We start from the raw sequence: 4603 nt of genomic DNA on the forward strand, positions 1-4603 counted from the left end.
CATTACAGCGTTTAAAGGTAATCAGTTCAGAGGTGTCATTATTTCCGTCCAGCGGTGGGCCACGGCTAAATATTAGCTACTGGGCGGACTATGGAGACTGCAACCCCTGGTGTGGAGGTTTTGTTGCTAAGACTTGCGAGCGCGCATGTTAAAAACACGTTACCTAAATTGCATCACTAATCGATTCTGATTGAGTGGTGGATATTTTCAGACAAGCATGACTTGGCCATGTTAATACACACTGTTGACCACTCGATCTGCAATCAAATTTTCGTCTTCAAATTTGGATCCAACATATCAATCTACAATCTACCTTCGCGATGTGTTAACTGTCTGTAGTGCCCAGATAAAATTTTTGACATAGCATCTGAATTCTATTGGTTTAGAAAGAGTCAACTAACCATTGTAAATTAAGAGCGCCGGTGATTTATTCCATGCGGCCGTTCAACGGCTGATTTCTGCAGGTTATGGACCTAAAAATACAAACAGAATTAAGCTCACGGTAGCTCATGGTTTCTGTTATGGTTACAAAGTAAAAATTATAATACAACGAAGAAAGCTGTGTTACTTGTTAACAAGGAAGGTATATCCGGGGATCTTGGGGGGGGGGGGGGGATCATCACAAGATGGGCTTTTGTCAACGGTGTGTTCCCTCTTTGCAAGACTGGCTACGCCCCTGCCAACACACAAAAGCAAATCAAGACATATATGTGACATGATGGGCGATGAAGTGTCCATTGGGCCAATTCATACATAAGGCAGACAGCTTCCCGGAGGCCATTTTTCTGCGATGTTGTGGTGTGAGGGAAGATAATTCGGAAAAAATATACTGTTGGAGGTGTCCAACATATGTTTCATACACCATGTACGAGTAACGCTGATCCAAAAGTATGCAACAAGGCGATCATGCGATCAGTTCGCCGTAATTCATGCGGGAGACATCCGGGCCGGGGCAGTGGCCACCGACGGCGGACAGGAGCAGGGCCCAGATAAGGAACATATGGCAAATGGACCTTAGTATGTGGCTTGATTCTTAAAAGAGAATCTCCAGTTTTATCACTTTTGTCACATTGCTTCTAGCAGTTTCAAGCTACCGAATTTGTTTCCGCCTAAAATGCTGCGACAAGCCTGGTCTCTTGAAAAGCAGCCAGCGAAATGAAGGCGCATGAAAGATCCGTCGCACTGTGAGCCATTGATCCACTTTCAAAATTCTCACCAGCCTATATCCAGGCCGTATTTTGGCATCCACGCTGTGGAGGGAGATGCTTCCTCAATGACCCACAATACCCACCCGCTCGTGGAATTTCGCCTCCCCAGGAAAGACAATGTTAAAAGGGACGAATCATCTAAGGAAGCTGGATAGGCTTATTTGCCAAATGACAGATGAGTCGAATAGGCAAGATTGTGCACCGGTGAGAAACAGCTCTAGATGCATATCTAACATAGCAGCCACGACATTTGAATAAAGAGCGATAACAACCTTCATCCCTACCCGGCCCCCCTCCCTGGTCATCGGGCTTGTTTTTCAGAAAAAGTTCGCGAAGTACGCCGAGCTTGGCCCCTCACACTTTTTGAAACTTTCCTACGCCTATGCGCACTGACGTACCTCCGTGCGTTGGGAAGCAAATAACTTTACGTTGGAAACACGTGGTAGCTTGAAAGAAGTGTTCATGAGATTCTTGATGTCGGGAACTAAAACAGCTTGGAATCTAGATGCGCCGCTGTTTGGAAATACCCTTTTCAGCCTGAGTTAGTGATTACCTGCAACTTAACTCGCTTTGATATGGACAATTAATGTTGAGCCGCGCATCAAAGAGCCCCAAGCTTACCCACATACCAACGACTAGCGGTCGGTCAGCGACTGGAAAAGTTCCGGCTCGTTGAGTGCCGACCCGCCGGGTTTGACGTCCCCGGGATGAAACCCGACGCCTGACAGGGGCCGAAGGACCATTGCTCCCAAGACTGGAGGGGCCGCAGCCACGGGATCGGGAACGGAAGGGACCACTGCCGAGACCAGGCGGCAGCGGGACCGCGCGACGCGCAGGGCTTCATACCAGACGGGACAGCCTCCGAGTGCGGATGGGACACGTTCATCCGGAGCAGGCCACAGAGCAGTGGACAGTCAACCGGAAGAGTGCCTCACGGTGGAATAAGGCTATCAGCTTGCATCTCTCACGTCTCCAGTCAGTCGAGAACACCGTTATCATCCCGAGAAGTCGAAGTTTTTTTTGTCAGGCCAGCGAAAGCGATGGGATAAACGAGCTTCTTCCAAACAGCTAACGCTGTCAAAAAGGACAAAATCTCCCAATCAAAATAAACAGAGGTGGTCCGTTTGAAAATGGTGGTTTTTTACGGTGCCTTTTAAGCAACCGCCCAAAATGAGGTTTTCATCCATGTAACAAAGCTGCACAGATCAGTCACGGATCCCGAAGTTCAGGGCGGGCGATCCATCGCCGCGGTCCGAACGGCGGCGTCCCTGCGGCGCCTGCTCTTTTTAAGCCTCCGTAGCGTCCAGGCACGCGGGAACCCACTCACGTGGTGACAGCTGCAGCCCGCGCAGAAAGTGGCCGGCGCATATCCCCGGCGCCACCCAGACGACCGGACCCGGCCTTGGCCGTGCGATTGGGGCTGTGCGTGCATGCGCCCGGCGGAGGCGGGAGGTGCGGCCGGAGGCGGGGGCGTCGCCTTCGACGGCGGGCTAAACACTGGCACAGAAATAGCTTGCCCTGACAGGCAGACGATTGTTCTTAACTGGAGCGACATCGGGGCAGTGTTCGCCGGATGTGTATCCTAGAGCACGGGGACCGGGTGCCTTCGTCACGCGAGTCGTATTCGATAGACGTCAGGCGCCCACTGCACAGGCGGTGGAACGTTACCACCCAATTGGATGAGCGCACAGCGCCAGACCAGACCAAACGCAGTGAAGACTGGTGACAGGACAGAAGAGGACAGGACAGGAGAGGACAGAACAGGACAGAACAGGAGAGGACAGGACAGAAGAGGACAGGACAGGACCGTGTGCATGTGACGGAGATCGGTCAGCGGTCCGGTTTCAGTGACTGTCGTTGGTACCTGCCACAGTGGGGCCCTGGATGACTTGAGAGCGTTGGCTCGTCTTTATGACGGTCGTATATTGGAGCGCCATGCAGACAAGGCGCGGCTTCCGACTTCGCGGAACGTCCTTGACCCCGACGTCTCCTCCTCTGGATAGCCATAGGTCAGCACACCCCGCTGCCGTCTCTGTGTTCCGTACCCGTCACGGTAGCCACATCGTCCGGTACAGGCGAATATATACATATATATATATATATAGATATATATTGATATATAAATATATATATATATATATATATATATGCGTATATATGTATATATATCTCTCCATTTTTCTTCTCTCTCTCTCTCTCTCTCTCTCTCTCTCTCTCTCTCTCTCTATATATATATATATATATATATATATATATATATATATATATATATATATATATATATACATATATACCACACTGGCGAGCCCACAAGTTACCGCCCCGCCGCAGGTCTCCACGTCGCCCACTCGTCTAACCGCAGAGCCTCCGCCCCCGCTCCATGTGCCGGTGCCAGTGACCACGCGGGGTGTGCGGGTACCTCCCGGGCCCGCAGAACATTCGCCTGCCGCACACGGGTATAACCTTCGCTCTCGTGAAGCTCTCCGAACGCTTGTCAGGCAGGCAGGATTTTTGGGTCATGTCCGCGCCTTGTTCGCCATGTCGATATGTTTGTGCGGACCATGTATGCTTACGTATGCGTCACTACTCGCATCAGGCGTGGAGGGGTGTAGTGTGCACTTGGCCAATTTGATGTTAAATATGTCTCTACAAACTGTACAAACAGGCCAACTTGCTTGCCCTAACGAAGATTGGAGGCTTTTGTTCCTTATGCTTCATTGTTTTCACCACATCTCTGCCGCGACGGCTCACCATGCACCGACAAGGGGACACGAAAAGATCATATGTAAACCGATCATGCCACAGGTCACAGAAAATGCTGACAATCTAGCAGATATATTTTACCGTAATTTTGCAGGCAATGAACTGAATAGATGGTACCTTAAATTATCGTATGTGATAATTCGCCAGCGCTTTCCATTTCGTAGTGGTCTAGTGGACAGTTTCTAAGCCGATGTAACTCAGAGGCTTCCTCAACATTTCATCTGGGTTCCGCAGAGATGTTGGGGACCCCGCGAAAGTAGATTGTAGATCGAAATGGGCCAACAATTTATATTCACTTGAAGCCATGCTTATCTGGATAGTTCAACATCTGGTCAGAATCAGTTAGTAAAACAAATCATGCGACGTGACTTCGAACATGCGCACCCGCAATTCCCAACAAAAACCTCGACGCCAAGCGTTGCAGTCTCCGCAGGCCGCGCCGCATCGGCTCCACGGTCAGTACTAAGCTGCAGCTAATGGGTTGACAAAAATGAAAAAGACGCATGTGAAAGAAGGATCTCTGAACGCTGTAGGACATCAAATCGCACATTTAGTAGGTGGTCTTAATATTCGATTTAGTATGGTAAATGTGTTGTGATGCGTTTAGTATTATACAGTAGAGAGAGAGAGAG

Source organism: Pollicipes pollicipes, unplaced genomic scaffold (genome assembly GCF_011947565.3).
Source record: "Pollicipes pollicipes isolate AB1234 unplaced genomic scaffold, Ppol_2.1 Scaffold_4002;HRSCAF=4701_pilon_pilon_pilon, whole genome shotgun sequence".
In the NCBI taxonomy this organism is placed as follows: domain Eukaryota; kingdom Metazoa; phylum Arthropoda; class Thecostraca; order Pollicipedomorpha; family Pollicipedidae; genus Pollicipes; species Pollicipes pollicipes.